This window comes from Myotis lucifugus, unplaced genomic scaffold (assembly GCF_000147115.1).
Source record: "Myotis lucifugus unplaced genomic scaffold, Myoluc2.0 scaffold_110, whole genome shotgun sequence".
NCBI lineage: Eukaryota > Metazoa > Chordata > Mammalia > Chiroptera > Vespertilionidae > Myotis > Myotis lucifugus.
The window spans coordinates 464,221-485,684 of record NW_005871158.1 but is presented as its reverse complement, the minus strand read 5'-3'; the positions used below and the strand labels follow the sequence as shown (position 1 = coordinate 485,684).

The 21,464-nt window shown below is 40.1% G+C and overlaps 1 protein-coding gene across 10 annotated transcripts in view; it reads right to left on the bottom strand.

Moving 5' to 3' along the window:
* LRRC8B (leucine rich repeat containing 8 VRAC subunit B) overlaps positions 1-21,464 on the bottom strand; it is a 103,821-nt gene that overhangs the window by 59,767 nt on the left and 22,590 nt on the right. For 7 of the 10 annotated variants that reach the window (XM_023757621.1, XM_023757624.1, XM_023757625.1 and 4 more), the window contains exon 2: positions 799-853. The exons of 2 other annotated variants lie outside the window; for them this stretch is intronic. The gene's annotated coding sequence lies outside the window, so the exon portion shown is untranslated. Of the gene's footprint in view, positions 1-798; positions 854-19,767; positions 19,824-21,464 lie in introns of all 10 variants that reach the window. One more of the 10 variants, XM_014459569.2, reaches the window with a different exon arrangement.

Sequence of the window (21,464 nt, the reverse complement as noted above, 5' to 3'; positions counted from 1 at the left end):
GAGCTTTTAAAAATTTAGAGTCAAATCAATGAATCAGCAGGGAAATGTGGCTATACTCAAAAAGTCAACGGATCTGCATCTTCATCTATAAAAAGAAGGGTGTTCAGAAAACCAGGGAACAGACCCAATGTGCTCACCACTGCTTCCCCTCGACTCTATGTTCAGGGTGACACACTTTTAAGACACATGCTGTACTCACACTAGAAAGTCATGCTATTTCATACAGTGCATAAATCAAAGTCAAAAGCTCTGCCACAGAGCTAATCTAAGATTAATCTTCTACAACTATAAAAGAAGAATGATGTTTGCAGGAAGCAATAGAACACAGGATTTATTTATTTCTGACTTACCTACTCTCGGAAAGCATCGCCATCTATTACTTATGAAAACCTGGCAAACCAATTCTATGCATTAACAATACCACCTTAAACAAAAGTCTGAAAAATACAGACATGGAGTCATGCAGTCTAAGTCTGCTGGAGACATTTTATTATATTCTTTAGATTTTTAATGTTAAAAATGAAAAATCTCTCTCTTCTTTCTTACACACACACACACACACACACTTTCCTATATACAAAACTGACAAAGCACAGTAAGATAACATTTTACCAAACTGTATATAGATTTAATTTTCTGTTTAACTGGTTTAAAAACATCAGATTTTACTCATGCCATCTATAAAAATAGTTATATTTTTTTTTACATACTAAGTATTCATTATTTGTTTGCCCCAAGCTACCAATGTAATAGTAATTATCTTTACCATGTGTTCACAATTCAGAATGTTAATCTTACCCTATGAATGCTGGTCAACCGGAAACTTTGCAATTAGTTTCTATTTGAAAAATTCCTAAAGAGAAATCACAAACATATTGTTATATTTTATGCATCACAGGACTCCAACACAATTTGTCCATTTATATGGTACTAAAATGTTCAACATACAAAAAAGTAACTTTTTAAAAAATTGAGTGTTGCCCTAGCTGGTTCGGCCCACAGACTGAAGGGTCGAGGGTTTGATTCTGTACCTCAATTGTAGGCTCAATCTTTGGCCCTGGTTGGGGCATGTGCGGAGGCAACCAATCGATGTGTCTCCCTCACTTCAATGTTTTTCTCTCTCTTTCTCTCTCTAAAAATCAATGGAAAAGATATCTTTGGGGTGAGGATTAACAAAAAAATAAAAATAAATAAAAAAGTGAGTGTTGCTAAAGAGATCACCTTCTGACCTCTCATAAAAGGTGCTAACTAATACCCAGGGAAAGAAACAAATTACTATCAGAAATTACAGATTTAATCTCATCACCATGGCAACTTATAATGTGTAAAATATGAACATTAAATTTTTAGTGAAAAATGAGAAGCATTATATCTAAGGCACTACTCATTTCAAAAATAAAAGTTAGAAACACCAATTGAAAATATTTATGCTTCTTACAGAAAAAAGGAAAACATGGGGGAAGGAAGAAAGATTTAATATTTGAGATTGTTTTCTCATTCCAGGTTTTTTTGTTTTATTTTTGCTGGACTGATAATTTTACACAATTGTGCCATTGTAAAATTCAATGGCAAAACACAGATCTCCTTTGCCTCATCATTTATCACAGGCTTTCTTGATGTTGTTATAGTTTCTCCAAACATAATTCATACATGGGTATGTCATAGTTTACAAAACCATTTCGCTACAGAATATCAGATCTTTTCTTTTTATTACTAATAATGTTGTAAACATTTCTGTACTCTGGTCCTATGGTTTCTTTTGCATAGACTTGGAAAGTGAGATAAAGAGCATGAATATTTTAAGGCCTCTGATACGTAACATCAAATTATTTCCCAAGAAGGTTATGCTAATTTTCTTTCCTATAAACAATATATCAGTAGAACTTTCACCAGATGTTAGAATCACCATTAAAAAAAGGCAAAAAACAAACCAATCCCAACAACAACAAGTAGAAGACACTTCACTAATTCCATGAAAAAATGATCTTATTATTGCTTTATTTTGCATTTCTTTGATTAAGTGGGGTTGAACGCTTCAATGTTTTATTAATGAGTTTCATTCTTTTTTCTACTTATTTACCTAAACCAGAGGAATATATTGCTGAGAAGATATAAATGTAGAACTTAAAAAAAGCTTTCTCAGAATGACAATCTGTCATCTCAGAGTGCAACCATTGCTGTTAGGTAAACACACACACACACACACACACACACCACCCCACACCACACAACAACAACAACAAAATATACTTCAGTTTCTTTATCCAGGCTAAAGCCAAATCACTCTAATTTTAGAAACCATAGCAGAAGTTATCGGCTTTCTTCCTCCCCAGCAGCAAACAAAAGTACAAGTTGGAAGGATGAGCATGCAAAAATACTAAATGGCAATGCTTCTCAGAACAGAATAAATAGTCCATGTGAGGCAGGATAAAAACAAGCCTGGGACTCACAGTAATTCTGCAGACCCAGCTGCCCAGACACAGCATCTGTGGCTTCTCCAGTTTGCTATGCTAATGAATGTTACAAAACTAGCACTCCCTCCTCCCTCAAAAACATTTTCTTTCCCCAGCAGCAGGACACAGGACATATATTTTCACTTAAAAAGTCAATTCCGGAAAGTCATCTCCGAATCTGGAAGACAAGCAAAACACTGAGACTTCCCTTTCTCAAGTAAGAGCTTCTGTTCAGAAGGTTCCCCAAAGGAGATTGATAAGGGACTACTCCCCAGTGACTATGGCTTAAGGAACAATAGGGGCAACCAGCCTTCTGATAGAAAACAAGGCCCCAAGGTTTTTACTGTGAAAAGTGAGAAGCCTGAATGCTCTTATTTCTTGCTTGTCAGTAGAAATAATGGAGATTGACAAAACAAACTCTTTTGTAGTAAATCGAAGAACTACTGTAAAACTTTGGAATCTGAGAAGGGCTTTCCATCTGGGTGAGTTTGTCTTTTAGTGAAAAGTTAAGTAAAATTCTACAACTAAAGATTTAGCAAGAAGTCAATCTTCTCATAGTCACTTGATGTCATTTTGCAGGTCATCAAATACAGCAAGAATCACTGCAATATCCTAGTCACTTTGCTTTGTGCAATTCCGAAAGGTTAAGGCTTTCAGGGATGTGAAATTAAAGTATCCCATTTCATCAATTTGAAAGGAACATTTCACTTTACCATCTGTCCCACCCTGGGATCACGTCCATGAATCACGCCCCTGAGCCACCCTGACCTCCACAGGCTGACGCCACTGCTCTTCCATCTCTGTCCCTAGAATACTTTACTAATAGTTCTCTCACACTCATAGTCTACCGTAAGCTATTGCCTCAAGTTCCTTGGGGACTGGGACAGGACCCCTGGGACCTACCCCAGTGTCTCTTCCCAGTGCTAGATTGAGGGCCTGGGTATCACAGTGGCTTCCATGCACTGATTCATCGAAGGGGTGTTGAAAACAACTCTGGAAACTGAATTAGATTGAACAAAAATAGTATCTACCAGAACCTCTCTCAGGAATTGTTCAGAATGTGGTTGGAAGGAAAGATAAGGAATCTGCTATTTTACTTCTGGTCCATTGAGATCCTGGGAACAGGCAGAGGGGGAACCAGAGGGCCTCTTTGGCTATGCTCTTCCCTGTCATAGAGTGCTTGCCTTCTCCTCTTAACAATGTCATGAACCAGGATTTAAAGAATACCAGTCTGAAGTGACATCAAATCATTAGCCTGACCAGGGTAACACGTTACTTGCTCACCTAGAGCGACCCCATGTCTAGTCCTGTCCTGTCCTGTCCCCACCATTAAAAAATTAGTAAATAATTACTGAGTGAACAAATAACACCAGATCAGGATCAAACCCCATTAGGAACCAAGGGTTCAGCACGCCTGGCTCTCTGAAAGATCTGTGAACACACTGGTGCACTCGCACGATGAGTCTGGAAGGAGACAAACACAGCAGAGGGGACAGAGCCTCACGCATTGCCATCACCCTGGGGCAGAAGCAGATGCTAAGCCTTCACCCTATAGGAAGGAGGGAAGAAAACTCGTAGCTGACAACTTCCCCACCACACGTGATATCTAACAAATTGGAATGGAGAAGTGCTGTCAAACTCAGAATGACTGGCTGCTTTAGGATGATGGCCAGACGTTCTGAATCAAAGATGGGTCACTGGTTAAATGCCACAGCATTCCTGAGTGACCTTAAAATCTTACCCAATAACTTCACGGTTCTTCTTTTATACAAGTTAACAGTATAATGCAACAGGAATAATGCCAGAACCAATGGAATTATCAAGTTATCACCCAAGCAAGGATGGTATGCATCCTGCCCTGTTCACCTTCCCCCGAGACTGGGGGTTCTAGGACGGCAAGGATATTTCTTGTTTCCCCAGAGCCTGCCACATGGCAGATGCTCTATATGTACGTAATTCCCAAACCCTGGGAGCTATGATCAAACTGACAACATTGCAGGTCCTTGGATGGTTTCAGTCTTATAAAACCAGTAACTTCTCACAGTGGTCACTGTAAAGATTGCTACATCTGGTATAACATATTCTTAACCCAATGACAAAATTCAAATTGCCATGCACTGCAAATCAGCCTAATGTTTATACTGAGCTCATTTCTGACCACAAAATACACAGGTTTAATGTTCACCAAGTAGTAAATGACCATTAAACACAAAATATGTTTTAAATGGACACTGCTGTCCACTGACCCCCAAAACATGTAATTGCTCCATACCTCATGCTTCTTCAGCATTTAGGGAGTGTAGATAGTTCTTACGACACTTCCATTAAACTGCAACACGAAGAGCTGGTTAGATGCCTTCCTGCCTCTCATTTTGAGCTCTTAGAAGAGCTCTGTGTACAGGACAGGACCTAACACTCAAGAGATTCTCAATTGTTGAATGGAAAAAGGTGGCAGGAGGTGGAAAGGGGAAGGCTACGATTTACTGTGTACTTAGTGAGCAGGTATTATGATCTCAACTCTGAATGTGAGAAAGCTGAGGACTGGAATTTGCTCAAGCTCACAAAACAAACCCAGAATTCACACCAGCTTTAAGAGCCATCTGCTACAACCGCCTCTCCAAGGAGCTATGTAAAATGGAGTTTTATATAGAATATGACATCCCTCTTTTTAAAAAATCTGCAATCTATCTTTTAGAGAAACTACAAGACACAATCTAAAAAAAACTCAGATCTATATAGCTTTTCTAGCTCATTACTCAGTATTCCATTTAGTGGAACAGAATCAACAAGTGCTCCCTCCATCCCTCCTGCCTCTATTACGTAATTAAGATCAACATGATAGATAGCTAGAGTGAGGGTGCATCTGCCCGCACAACCTCGTACAGAGAAACAATTACCCACCAGTTTAAAGACAGAAGGAATATCTGTACTTACGTTTAATCTGTACTTAAATAATGTTTTACCTGGCTTTTCTTCCTGCTTTCCTATTAAAATGTGGTTCAAAAAAATTAATACCACATCACCGAAATATGACCTTCTTTCTGAATGACTTAATAAAGGAGTACATGACCTCAATTTGCTGTTACTTTCAATATGTTACTTTGTTAGGCCTAGTTCTTATCCTCAAATTATTATGAATATTTGAGAGACCTGGAAGGAACTGTAGCAGAACAGTTGAGATCAAATTCTGACTTTGTCATTTACCATCTACATTTAGTAACAATAAGTATCAATTTTCTCATCTGTAAAACAGATATTAATGAAGTTGTTTCAAGAATTAAATGAGGTAACTATAAATCAAATGCGTAGCACAGCAGCAGGTACAAAATAAGTGCTCAAAATGGTGAGTTATTAACAGAGTAGTAGCTATACCTAAAATTAATTCTTAAAGGTGGGCTTTAATGTATTATCCTCTTATGAGAAACTAGATTGGATGTTACGGGGTTTGGTTCTCTATCTAAATTAGTAATTTCCATGCCAAATTTTGCAATATGTCACATGACTCCAGTTACTACTCCAGTGTCATTAACTATAAATGTAAATTACCTCAATTATTTAACATATGGCCCATAGGGAAGACAAAGTATTATGAAGCCAAAATAATATACACAGATACCCCCCTTTTAAAAAATTAACCTGTGCAAGTAACCTCCAGTATTTGATGCAATGCCTATCTCCCCAATTGAGATCCATGCTGCAGACAAGACAGATAGAGCCAATGCCACCCAAGCAAAGGCCATGTTTTAAGTCTATAAACCTGTATGTTTAAATATGTAAATCTATATATGAAACTATCATAGCTGCATAATGAGAATGTATGTGATGCCACAGAATTGCACACTTTTACATTAAAATGATAAATTTTATGTTACATATATTTTACCACCAAAAATATCTATAATCATGTAAAACAGGAAAACTGTTCTAGCTGCTTTAAAACGAACATAATAAATTACATAAATTAAATAGCAAGCCCCAGTGTACTAAAAACATGCCAACACACCAAAATATAATTGTCCTGTGTCAAATTTGCTTTGTTTATAATTTATAGGTTATTATAATAAAAACTAAATATTTAATTACCAATTTTGTTACCTTGAATTAGAAGGATTTGGATGGGAGAGATACGACCCTACTAATTTTTCCCAAAAGGGCATAGATATTTTTTTTTTTACACTAGAAGTAGCAGCCATATATGAAGTTAACACATTTTAAAATCTTCTAGTGACTATCTAGGTAAACACATGAGATCTCCCCCCCACCCCCCCGAAAAAATAACCATGGAAGCACTCACCTGTTTACAAAAATCACAAATAAATTTAAATGGATTTGGCAAATATTTGATCCTCTTATTAATCTTTCTTATTAAGAGGTCAATCTATTAAGTCGGTCAACCCCCACAAGGTTTTCTACTCTCTACATTACATCTAATGGACAGTATAAAGTTGGACAAGTCATTTCACCTCACTTGACCTGACTTTCCTCACTTGTAATATTAGAGAGCCAGATGATGGATAGATCCTCCGCTTCCTGCATTCCACTAGTCTATGAGTTGATTGATTGCAGCTGGAGCGAGGGAACACCTAATCTGAAAAGACTGCTCTGGGGTGGTGAGAATTGCACAGGGCTTTAGAGGAAAGAAGTGACAGCCCCGAGAAAAGCATTAACTCCAAGAAGAATGGTGTTGGTTTTCTTAGAAAGAGCACTGAATAGTCTTCAGTTGGCAACTAAGAAGTTGGTCTTGCTAAAAAGAAAGTAAAAGTGGGTCATAGCAAGAAAAGAAGGTCATCAGGTCAAGCATATAATTCATGAAAGCACTGAGTTTAATTGAAGGTAAAAAGGTAACTGGGCCTGGCCGGTGTGCTCAGTGGTTGAGTGTTGACCCCTGAACCAGGAGGTCACAGTTCAATTCCCGGTCAAGGCACATGCCCAGGTTGTGGGCTCGATCCCCAGTAGGGGGTGTGCAGGAGGCAGCCGATCAATGATTCCCTCTCATCATTGATGTTTTTATCTCTCTCCCCCTCTCCCTTTCTCTTTCTGAAATCAATAAAAGCATACTTAAAAAAAAAAGGTAACTTGGAACCATGGAAGGATCCTAATACAAACCCACCCACTGAGAAACGGGGTTCACCACCTTCAGTTCTTGGCCAGTAGACGCATATGCTCTTCTGGGGAGACATCCTCCATGGTTAAAGATCACCCACCACCTCTGTGTAGATGATTCCCAAATTATATGGTGAGCCCAGCTCCCTCAGCCTAAGCTTCCGAATCATCTCCCAACATCTTCCCAATTATCTACTGAGGTGGTGGAGGCAGCTCAAATGTAGCATGTCCCCAACTGAATCCGCCATTTCCGCTCACATCCACACCAAACCTGCACCATCAGGACTGAGAGCTCAATGATGCTGAAGAGTGACAGCAGCATCAAGAGCTCAGGCACCCAAACAAAAAGCCTTCTTATCCTCTCTAATCCCTCAAATTGGCCAGGTCTGCTCTTTTCTTAAACTAGCTGCTTCTGCTGCATCCCTGATACCACTGCCTTGGGTGGAGCCTGGCCCAGCTTTGAGGAGGTCAACTGAAATACCCTCCTCTCTTGCCCTTCTTAGTCCTGTTTCCATATGGCAGCCAGAGAGCTCTTTGTAAAACGTATCACCTCCCCATTTGCTCTTTGTTATTATAGAGACAAAATAATGTCTCATGGAGGGGTGGGAGAGGCCTGGCAATGGAACTTGAGTGCTATCCAGCTTCTCTTGTTTTATTGGGTCTTGCTATTTCCTGCCCAGGAATGCTAGTTTGACCCCAAAGGGCTGGGCAGACTGGATAACATATTCTATGATCACTGCGACCATCACTCACTTGAGGATAGCTGCAATAGAAAGAAAGGATGCTTCACCACGTGACTCATGGGGGGCACACACTGACCCTCCCACGTTTGTAGGGCTACCTCTAACCTCAGCACTCACTGCCTACGCCATGGATTCTGATAGTTTCAACCACAAGGGAAGAGGTTTTTTAAGCATCTTGCTCAGTTTCTATCTACATGTTACCGGTGTCTATGTTCCCAGATACTGGCCTTTTTACAGAAGTTTTCTTCTACTTCCTGGTCAGCAGCAGTCTATTCTGGGAATACAGAGACTCCTCTCCCTGTTAACGCGTTACCCTGGCAATGTTCTGTGCTGCTTTAGGCAAGCACAAACTGCCCGGTTTTACTTTATTTATATGTCGTTTGTTCCCCCCGAATCTAGGGGCCTCCTTGCTGACTGAGTGAAGCCTCAGTTTCTCCACCATCACTCCCTACCCACGTGTACGAGTGAGAGGTAGAGACTGGTTTTCCATGGTGGCAGTGTGGGAAATGTGCCCTGCAGGAGTCCCAGGCCTGCCTCCACCACCGTCTGCATGGGCTTGGGCAAATCACTCGCCCAATCCAGGCCTTCCTGTCCTCCGCTTTACAGTATGGACAGTCATCCTGGCCCCAAGAGTTGATAATTAGTGGTAAAATAAATACTGCAGAAGTATTTGGAATCATTAAAGTGCCACATAAATGTAAAGGGGAACTCACAAAGGAAGCCAAGTCTTTTGCTGGTAAAATAATTTTAAAAGAGGAGGGCCTTGGAACATTATCTTAAATTGAAACAAAATAACCCATGAAGTGAGCTCTACTTACCCCCACTTTGGTTCCAAGGAAACAAAACACAAGTGTTACAAGGTCACGGACACCGCCTAACATTTAAATCTTACTGCAGAGTCAAAAGAGCTCCCTGGCCCAGACACAGAACTACAGGGTAAGAAAAAAAATTATTCTCCAAATCAACCTGGCAATAATGGACTGTAATGGACCATTTACATTCCATCAACTGGGTATTTAAAAAGAAAGAAAGAAGCAAACAAAAACACCTGAAACTTTGGCTCATGGTGCCAATGAAGTGAAGCCTGTTTTGTTTACCTGCCGAACCCACAGAAGATCTTTTAAAACATTCCAGTCAGCCAACACTGCTATCTCTTCAGGATCCTATTTTTCCCTGAAAAGAACGGGTGGTGAGTGAAGCATTGGGTAAGAATGCTATAAGAGAAAGTCAGTTTGGAAAGAACAGGTTCGTATGTCATCTATTATTTCAAGTAAAAAGTCCACTTTCACCTTGGTGTTAAGTCAGTGCTGCATATTTGCAACTTGGTTAATGGCTGCTGGCCGAACTCATTGGTTTCCATTTGCTCCTCTGCTGGAGCAGAACAAAGTCTGGTTTACAATTAGGATAACACAGTGAAATGTCTTTTTTCTGACATGATTTTCTCTCCCATGAACGGGGTGTCGTATAGTGTGACCCTATTCTGACATGAGTTAGTGTCCGACTCCACAGGTTTAAGGGTTCAGTCCCACAAGACTGTCCCCACTTCAGACACCAGTCACAAGTCCCCGTACTCAGACTACCTACCCTTCTGTATGACTTGATGACAAATTCAGAGATTCCCACAACACCCTCCTTAAGTTCAATAATTCACTAGAGCATAGCACAGCTCACAGAACTCAGGACAACACCCTACCTAGCATTACTGTTTCATTGTAAAGCACACATACAACTTGGGAAAGGCCAAATGGAAGAGATGCATGCATAGGGCAACATATTTTGGGAAGGGGCAGGGGCGGAGCTTCCAGGCTCTCTCCAAGTACTACACTCTTCCACACCTCAATCTGTTCACCAACCTAGAAGCTCCCCAACCCTGTTATTTAGGGGTGTTTATGGAAGTTTAATTACATAGGCATGACAGATTAAATTGCTGGCCATTGGTTATTGAAAATCTCCAGCCCCTCTCCCCTTTTCAGAGGTCAGGGGTAGACTGAAAGTTCTAATCCTCTAATCATTTGATTGGTTCCTCTGGAGACCAGCCGCCATTCTGCAGCTATCTAGAGGCCCACCAAGAGTCACCTGATTAGCATAAACTCGGGTATGGTTGATGGAGGCTCCTTATGAGTAACAAAAGATGCTCCTATCAGCACATTCCAAGGGTTTTAGGAGCTCTATGCCAGGAACCAGGAGTAAAGGCCAAGTATATATTTCTTATTATACCACTCATAGCATGTCACTGCATAAGAACAGTCTCACACAAGGGCTAATTCTTATGTGAAGTAGTTACAATCTGAAACAGTGTCAAGCAGTCCACTTGGAAGAGGGGTGGGGAACGTCCGGCCCTTGGGCCATCTAAGGCCCGAGAAATCATTTGGTCTGGTCCTGCCAAGGCATTAAGGGTGAGTTAATCACATGTTGGACCAGATATAGCAGGCTAATTTTTTTTATAATGGTGTGTCAATAGCAGGCTAATTTTTAAGTTGATAATTTTGTATGGCCCGCAAATGATGTCATAAGCATCCAAATGGCCCTGAGCAGAAAAAACGTTTCCCCATCCCTGACTTAAAAGGTCAAGCTCACCTTCAAGGCCAAAACAGGGCAGCCATTGAAGCCATTTCCATCCTAAGTCAATGACTTACAGAAGTTACTTTCTAAGAGATGTCTTCCCTGACCACTCCAACCAGGCCCTTCACAACACTGTCTTTTAGTTCCTCATCCCTTATTTTCATAGCTCTTATCACACACCTTCATATGACTGTTTGGTTAAAGGTTTGTTTCTCTCCCACTAAACTATAAGCTCTATGAGGTCTATTCTACATGTATCATACTCACCATTGTATATCCAGGGCTTAGCAGGCAGAGCTGCTATTAAATATTAAAAAAACAAGTGTTGGAGAGTTTGTCAAGAAAAAGGAATCCTCATTCACTACTGGTGGGAAGGTAAACTGGAACAGCCACTATGGAAAACAGTATGGAGGGTCCTCAAAAAATTAAAAATAGAGTTACCATATGACCCAGCAACCCCTCTTCTGGGTATCTACCTGAAAAATTTGAAAACACTTAATTGTAAAGATATATGTATCCCCATGTTCACTGCAGCATTACTCACGGTGGTCAAGACATGGAAACATCTATCCTTTGACAGATGACTGAATAAAGAATATGTGGTCCATATATGCAATGGGATACTACTCAGCCACAAGAAGAGAGGAAATACTGCCATTTGCAACAACATGAATGGACCTTGAGAACATCATACGAAGTGAAATAAGTCAGACAGAAAAAGTTAAAACCATATGATTTCACTTATATGGGCGACATAAAACTGAAAACAACAAATGAATAAACAAGAGAAACAAATAAAAACTCAGACACAGACAACTGTATGGTGGTTACTAGAGGGAAGGGGGTGGGCAGTACTAAAGGGTAAAGGGGGTCAAATATATGGTGATGGAGGATGATCTGACTTTTGGTGGTAAGCCCACAATGCAATAAACAGATCATGTATCATAGAAATGTACACTTGAAACCTATATAATCTTATTAAACCAATGTCACCCCAATAAACTTAATTTAAAAACATATTAGGGAGCAAAGAGGGACATCTGTAATACTGCCAACAATAAATTTAAAAATATATATTAAATGAACAGACAAAAGAATAAAAATTAGACCCCCTTGTTTGGAGCAAGCACCACAACACCTCCCAGTATAGCTACATCATCTTGTCTTCAATGCACCAAATTCTACATGACAGGCAAAGGTCCCTGAATCCTTTAGCAAGGAAAGACTCTATCTGAGCCCTGTCAGCAGAGAAGGGGGATGTAGCTCAGCATTAAGAATACCTAGAGGCAGCTCAGGGCATACTGAAGTGATAGAGTACAGTCAGGCTTCTAAAAGAACCCACAGATAACTGATAAGAATCAGGTAGAATGCCCACATTCGAGAGAAGGTGACAGGTAGGATTTCTGCACATTGGGCTTCAGAACTCAGCAGGATCCTGCAGCTTCACTTGGTGTTAGCAAAAGAGAGAAACCATGTTCTTCCTGGGAATTTTCGAGTTTTGATGGCTTCCCAAGAGACAGAAGCCACATTCCCCTCTGGAGGCTTAACACATGACTTCTAAATCAGGGTGGGGCTTGGTCTGGCTTAGCGACAAATTCAGCGACACGACATGCATGATCTCTAGCCAAACTTAAGTTTCTCCTTTGTGCACAGCAAATAAATCTACAGTTATTTCTCAGCAACTCAACTTGAAAGGCAGAAAGATTGCGCCAAGACAGCTAATGGTGGTTTGTTTTTTTTCCTGTATCTATTTTTTCCTTACCCATCACAAGAAATAGTACTTTCCTATTTATATCTGACAACACCATCTGTTTTTACTGTGGAAAGTTTTATCTATTCAAGGAAGGCAACAACTTAGTCATGTTAGTTAAACAGAGTTAGAAATGAGGAGGACTCCAGGTACCACCAATGTGTGTCATGGCCCGAGATGTAATTCCCAAGAGAAAGTGTAAGAGAAATGTCTTATCTTACATCCACTCTGACACTAGGTGTATTCAACAATCACGGCCTAGCTTCTGCTCGATGCAAAACATCGCCCAAGATGCTAGAGGGCAGTGGTCGGCAAACTGCGGCTCGGCAAACTGCGGCTCGCGAGCCACATGCGGCTCTCTGGCCCCTTGAGTGTGGCTCTTCCACAAAATACCGACTTCTGCGCATGGACCACGAAGTTTCAATCGCACTGTACCTGCGCGCCCGCACGTGGTATTTTGTGGAAGAGCCACACTCAAGGGGCCAAAGAGCCACATGTGCTCGCGAGCCGCAGTTTGCCGACCACAGCTATAGGGGATGGACAGGTATCAAACTCAGGACCCTCAAAAGGAACATATGCTTTGGTGGTTTAAAGCACGAATATAAGAAAGATCAAACAAGTGGATTACACAGTTGTGTCTTAAGGCAATATATGCCAAAGGTATAACAGTTACAGCATAGGATTTACGAGTTGGGCCAAGAAAGATGTATAGAATTTATATAGGTGGGAGGTGAAGGGATAAGGGTTAATAAGGCACATAATATTTTAATGTAGAGGAATGGAGAAACAAAGAAGTAGGAGGAAGCCAAGATGAATTTAAGAAGTTAGTGATGAGACATATATTTGGAGTGGTATTTCTGATACAGAAATAATGAAGATAAGATTAGGAAGTCGATTAGGGTAAAATATTAAAGAAAGTTTGGAATGTTAGGCTATGAACTTTTCAATACATAACTCACACCTTAGCATATAACAGGCATCTGAGAAATGATTGTTTTGGAGTAAAAATATCACTTTTGGAATTAATAGACGAATATTCTAATGAGAGCAGAGAAGAATTTAGATTTGATCTTACAAGCAATAGGGAATCACTGATGGTACCTGAGCAGGGGTACCATGGAAAAAAATATATTTAAGGGTATATTATTGTATATTAGGGAAGTTAATTTGAAAGCGTCGGGGAGGGGGTTAGAGAATAATAGCAGGAAGCCTAATTCTACATTAGGGTATATATCGGATCACCTTGTAAAATAAAACATAAATAAAATTCACAAAGTAGAAATTCTCAAGGAGAAAAACAGTTATCCTTAAAATGTTAAACTATTAGACTAGCCAGTAAAATGATGCAGCTGGACAAAACAGATTTTGAGGGAACAGATTTTCCCAGAAAGTCTTAAGTGATGTTTTTGAAAGAGAAATGGATTTCATTAGATGTTTTTGTTTGGTTGTTTTGGTTTGGTTTACACAGGATGGTACCTGAAGACTTTGGTAAAATTAGATGCTTTGAGGTAAAAATATGACTTTTAGAATTAATAGCCAAATATTCCATGCACTGCCATATCACACAAGAACAGTCTTTAAAACACATACACAAAAGGGTGCCAGATACTCTAGTGGCCATGTGACACCATTAGCAAGTCATCATTTTAAGAATAAACGGGGGACCCTTCCTCTGGAGAAATCATTAGGCACTGTCACGCACCAGGCAATCAAACCTTTGTTTAGAATCAAGTTACAATTACTCTAAATATGGGCCAACAGTTCATCTGTTTCATCACTGGTGCCTACTCAAACAGTTCTGTAGATGACTTCACCACAAGGTAACTTAATTAAGTTCAGTGCCAAAGAGTTTTGGTGTTTTTTGTTTTAAAGAGTTTTCTTTAAGCAACTGATTACAAATTTAGGCATCAGAAATCTTATTTCTATAAAAATTACTGTAGCTAAACCAAACCAAATTCTCTCACCCATTATAAAATAATACTCTTCTCTCATAAATATTTTACTTAAATATTTCCCAGCAACAGGCTTGTGAGAACAAACCAGGAAGTGAAACCAAATATGATCTCACTGTGAAAGCCGAGTAAAATGGAAGAACACATTTGGAACCAGCTGAGGCACTATTAAAATTCCCTTTAAAAACACATTCCCCTTAAAAACATCAATTTAATGAAAGCAGTGATATGAAGAATTTCAAAAGCATACGTCTTCATTTTGTTGTTTGGGAATTTCCCCAATCATCTATGCAATAGCTCTTCATATCCAGGCTGGTTCATATGAAATGCAAGCACGCACCCAGCCTGCCTGGGTGAAGGGAGAACATGGGTAAGCTGTCATGTTCATGGGAGCAAACTTACTCTTCAACAAAGCAATCGGAATCTTTAGTGATTTGCTTTGGAGAAATGTACCTTTTGCTTCGAAGGTAACAAGCGAATTTCCCTTAGTTATTTTGCTGGGGTTACCATCATTCCCTTTATTCTACGGTAAATTGGAAACTCCCTGAAAACAGAAACCAATTTTTCTGTTTGATTAATTTGTTTTTTAACGGAGTAGGAAGACTCAGTGACCAGGGATAGGAAGAGTTACACAAAGCATCGAATGATTATTTTTATTGTCCAAGGACAGTTTATCACCCAAGACTTGTCACAATTAATATTTCCCTCCTAAGATGGATACTAGGCAGAACTGTTAGCATAGGCAGCTAGATATTAATAAAGGAAGAGAGCAAAGGAAATTGGACATTGTTGAATCTAATGGGCTGGGAGCTGAATAAGACAATAAGCTTGCTTCACCAGGAAGTTACAGCTTCACACACTCTAGGGCAGGGGTGGGCAAACTTTTTGACTCGAAGGCCACAATGGGTTCTTAAACTGGACCGGAGGGCAGGAACAAAAGCATGGATGGAGTGTTTGTGTGAACTAATATAAATTCAAAGTAAACATCATTACATAAAAGGGTACGGTCTTTTTTTTTTTAGTTTTATTCATTTCAAACTGGCCGGATCCGTAGTTTGCCCACGGCTGCTCTAGGGCATCCTCCACCCTCAGGACCTAATCTCCCCCACCCGCAAAGGGGGCAGGAAGGATTAAAGGGGGCAGGAAGGATTGTTACTGGTCATTACCAGGGGAGGAATAAAAACAGCAAAAGAAACTCCTGTGCTGGGAGCTTGCCAGGTAGAAGTCAAGATGGTTCAGGTAGAGGTGCTTCTATGATGAGGCATGTGCAACACGAACTAAGATGGTGACCATAAAGGGGAGGTACCTAGCCTGGGAAAAGGATTGGATTGGATAAGGCACACAGAACCCCAGAAGATCTTGGAAATACATTGGTTAGGGGTTGGGCCCAACAGAAGCCCATGAAAGTTTGGGAAGTAGACTAGTTATTTTGAAAGGGTGCCTGATCCTTCCCAAGCCTGAGGTAATAAAACCCAAGTTTAACAAAGCTCTATCTCTGGTGCCCATAACACTCCCTCGCCCCATTCATTCACACTTTCTTTGTTCATAGCAGCCATGCCACCCTAACAGCCACCTGGGGTCCAGCAGCCTCACGGACTCCAAGCCTGGGCTTGTGCACAGTGCTAGCCAGAGTGTAGCTGGGGATAGACTATGCTAGCCAGATGGTGACAGACATGGACTGAACCAATGGCACAGAATTTCTGGACCATGGCCTTTGTACTGGGCTTAATGAAAACAAGGTTGGACTTTTTTCACAGTGGGATGGATAAAGATAGAAATTGGGAACCTGGGGCAGCCTTCTGTTTCCACCCAAATAAATTGTACCACCTCATCTTCCCATGTGGGTCCTTAAAAATGCTTTCCTCCTGACACAGCAAAGACCCCCTTTCCACCAGCAGCAGAATCATAAATTCCTGCATTCCACTACCATATCCTTTATTCCGAGTCGGTTGCCTGTGAGAGGGGGGGGCTAGAAAATACCCGTGCAAAATTAAAATAAATTCTCTTAATGATTATTATTTTTTTATTCTTAATTATAAGCAGGATTTGAGTAAGTTTAATACTGTATACAATACAATATTTTAATAATTTCTTAGCAATCTAATAAATATCGTAGTCCCTGAACTACCTGAGACTTCAGCAAATGATTAGATACCCCCATCAAACACTGCGCAAACACAAGGCAAAGGTGAATATCAGTGCTATTCTGCAGACAAAGCAGACACACTGCTGCTCCACATGAGAATGAAATTTAAAAGGAAAAAAGAAACTATGAATAAATAGCGGCAGTGACAGACAAATCCATTGGCACACACATGCGTGTATACACATTTTGTGTATGTGCACACATAACAGTATAAAAATTAGGTGGACAGTGAATTCAACAAACATTTGAGAGTCTTCTCTGTGTAAGAACTGTGTTATTCCTAAGAAACTAAGGCAATTCTATTGCCATTGTCTAAAAAGGTTGAAGAATGTGCGTAGGAAGTCTAAATCCTGAGTTTGTCTTTGGACACATTAAAGAAGTCAGCATTGAGGCAGGCTAGTCCCCTAATCAGTCTATTTCTGGCCACTTCATTTTCTTCCTGTTACTCTCTCACTCCCTGTACCAAATGCTATACTCTCACTATAGCGCCTGATACTTGTATGTGCATTTGATTCTCCTGACAGAAGAGCTTTTATTGAACATTTGTTATGGTATGGGCTGAATAGGACAAAAAGAATAATAATAAATGATAATTTTTGTATTTCACCTTATATCTACCCTTAAAACACTCATAAAAGATGGGAAATATACACAAAATTAATAGGGAACAGGACAATATATAATTGAAGATTAAATGGCATAGTTGAGATAACAAGATACAGCTGCATAATGCTTAAAGTTTATGGAGCATTCTTCCCCCCCCCACCCCCCCAATAACTCATTTAAACCATGCACTTGACTTTATGACAAGGATACCAGCTTAGAGGGGGGGAAAAATAAGCTGCCTAAGTCACATGTCTAGCAATCAAGAGCCTGCTCTCATAACTGACACCAAACGTTGCATTCTTCCCACCACCCAAAGCTGCTCTCACAAAGGTCCACAGCTATCGTTCAGGGAATGAGGACAGCAACATGGGTGATGCGCACCTTGAGCCTTTAGGGATATGCAAGAGCTGGATCAGAAAGAACTCCAGTTGGGGATGGGCAAGAACAGAGAGGTCTTGAGTGAGGAAGAGCCATGAGGCAGCAGGTCCTGCTGAAGAGAGAATCTTTATAACCAGAGAAAGATGACCTCACAAATCAGTGAGGTAGTGAGGACATTCAGACTTAAGATTTCAGAATGGCCGAAACTGGTTTGGCTCAGTGGATAGAGCATCGGCTTGCGGACTGAAAGGTCCCAGGTTCGATTCCGGTCAAGGGCATGTACCTGGGTTGCGGGCACATCTCCAGTAGGAGATGTGCAGGAGGCAGCTGATCGATGTTTCTCTCTCATCGATGTTTCTAACTCTCTATCTCTCTCCCTTCCTCTCTGTAAAAAATCAATAAAAATATATATAAAAAATTCTTTAAAAAAAAAAGATTTCAGAATGAAGTCTTATGACTTGACTTGACTCACAAAAGGAAACAATGATTGATTGTAAAACAGAATGAAATCAATGTTTTGGGAAAATTAACCTGGTAGGGCATGGGAGATTCACTGGGGCAGCAGAAGGGAGTGGGACAGAATGAAGGCAAGGGAACCAGGTAAGACCCAACTGTAGTAATTTAATAAGAAAGTAGTGAGGACCAGCAGTGAGGGGAGTGTCAGTGAAAATGGCCAGGAATGAAGGAAGTTCAGGAGTATTAACAGGTGAAGGGGACCAAAATTTTGCCCCTGAAGCTGCCTTTTTAGGATATTGATGTTAAGCTGTTTAAGAAACAAGACTCAGAAAGAACCTTTGACATCCTCCTCCCCTTTCCTACTCAAGAGATTCAGTTAGACAAAAACCTGCTTCGGGAAGATCTTAGGATGTTAGCTTTAGCCTCATTTAAATTAAGTATGGTAAATAAGAGGGCTTCTGGGTGCTTGTTAGTTAAATACCCCATGTGTTCCATTGTTTCTGAGTCTCCTAGCATGAATTTGCCTGCCATGTATGTTAACTACCTGTAAATCACTCATTCTCAATTCTGAAATCTAAAACCCCATTCCCACCCTCTTCTCCTTTGTCCAAAAATGTCATATATATCCAATGTTGCCTCACTGTCTTTGGAATTTTCATGCTTATGTGGATTCCCCATGCACATGTATTAAAAGTTAATTTTGTCCAGTTAAATTTTTCTGCTCATTTGATTATTAAACCAACTAGAAAACCTTCTAAGGTAGCAGGAGAAGAATTAATATTTAGCCCCCACACAAGGAAAATATGACATGCGTTGGCCAATGGGAGAGATGGAGAAAGGAGAGAAGAACTAAGTTGGGCTGGTAAAAGGCTCTATCATTAAGTACTAGTTAATATTCCAATATTCACTGGCAGACCAATGATCAATCTGGTGAATTCTGCTCTTTCACTCTGAATCAAGGATGACTTACTAACATAATTAAGATTCCATACCCTTATTAGGGGTTTGGCATAACTAAGTTATGACTACATGTTGCTCTCGAGAGTAAACCCAGTGGGAAAGATGAAGATGGGATGAAAAGGTCATTTAGTAGGTTCAGATCTTAAAGACACATGGGTACTATACTATAGAATCAATTAAGGTTTTCATGCAAGGGAGTGACATGAGTTGGTCAGTGTGAAATTTTAAATTTAGAAATTTAGAATTTGCCCCTTTGGTAGCAGCATGGAGGATTCATTAGAAGGTGGAAATGTCTGATGTAGGTAGAAAACCAGATCAATAGTCCAAGGGATAAAACAGAAAGAAGGCTTGAACTAAGAAGTGACTGGGTGTGGGGAGAAGAGGGAATAAAAACAAATACTTTTAAGCACTTTGATTTACTACACTTTTAAGAAATTTTAAGTACTCAGCTAAATAGCTTATGGGCATGGATTCTAGAGTTACTCAGGTATTAATCAGAAGGTTGAAGAATGGCCTAGAAGATATAGATGTTAACAAGAAGGAGAGCCAGGACTCAAGGACAAGTGACCACCCTATTTTTGGCCACAGGGTAATGGTGAATACTGGTCGGTGGAGGAGGGTGATGAGTGTGGGTTTTTAAATGCTGAGTTTGCAGTACCTTAGGCCATTTGGGTGGTGAGGTCTAGTAGGCAGCTGGAAATACAAACTGGAGCCCTGGGGAGAGGAGAACATGTGAATGAGTATTTTGCTGCCCACCTTCGCCAATGCTGCATTTAAAGGCTTGGTAATTCGAGGGAAAACAAGTTATTTAAAATGAAGAACTGAATGTAGTATGAGTCTATCTCAGGGGTGGGCAAACTTTTTGACTCGAGGGCCACAATGGGTTCTTAAACTGGACCGGAGGGCAGGAACAAAAGCATGGATGGAGTGTTTGTGTGAACTAATATAAATTCAAAGTAAACATCATTACATAAAAGGGTACGGTCTTTTTTTTTTTAGTTTTATTCATTTCAAACGGGCTGGATCCGGCCCGCGGGCCGTAGTTTGCCCACGGCTGGTCTATCTCCTATGTAAAGGAATTCACTTAACCTGAAAGGAAGCCTCCAGTGACCCCAGGTTACTTGAGTGTGACATCTGTTGTTTTCATTTTTGACACTTGATCTGTGTAAACCTAGAGAACTGTCCCAGCCTGAATTTCTAGACAGATTTTACAAAACTTTAGAATTACAAGACATTTCCGAAACCGGTTTGGCTCAGTGGATAGAGCGTCGGCCTGCGGACTGAAAGGTCCCAGGTTCGATTCCGGTCAAGGGCGTGTGCCTTGGTTTCGGGCACATCCCCAGTGGGAGATGTGCAGGAGGCAGCTGATCGATGTTTCTCTCTCATCGATGTTTCTAGCTCTCTATCTCTCTCCCTTCCACTCTGTGAAAAATCAATAAAATATATTAAAAAAAAAAAAAAAAGCCTAAAAAAAATAATAATAGAATTACAAGACATTCATTTTCCAAAATTTCCTTTTACAGATGAGACAACTTAATTTTTTTACAACGGCAATTGTCTAAGATAAAAAGTCTTATGTTATATGACACATACACGTACCACTTTTTTGAATGGCTTCTACCTGTCTTGCCCAACTGGAGGTGAGCAGCATTGGAAGCAAAGATGTTTTTAAATACCTTCCAGCAGCCTCGTGGTAGGTGCTCATGGCCTTCCTGATCATGAACAGCCAACTCTCTAACAAATATGTGGGGCATATTTTTAAAATTTTACTTCAGTGTAAAGAAGCTGCTCCCTCTCCCACACTGCTTCAACTTTCATTTGTGCTCTAAACTTAGCAACTGTAGAAATAGTGAATATATTTAGTTTAACAGAGTTAATAGATACCCAAAGGAATTTCAGATATGGTATGTTTTGCATTTTTATAAATATCAATCTTTCCTCTGCTAGCTTTGATGAAGTTGGAAAATGTACCCTCGGGGAATCTAACAGGAAGAATACTTCCTGTTTTGATTTTCTCTATGGAATTTATCTCCATTTAATGTACTATGTAATTATTATGCCTACATTCTGTTTCTACCCATTAGGCAGTAAGCTTGAAGAATACAGGCTTTTATCTGTAGGGTTCACTGATGTATCCCCCAGCATTCAGCTTAGAGAGTGAGGGCACAATAAATAATTGAGAGTGAATAAATCAGAGTCCTGTGATTATTATACCTCAAGAAATGATCATGTGTTTTCCCTTAGCAATCATGACTCAATCTCCATCCTCCAACTTAGTCTTGAACTGTGATTTTTATTTATATACCCGAAAGAAATTCTTTCAGGACCTATGTTGGGGTGGGACCCTGCAGGGCC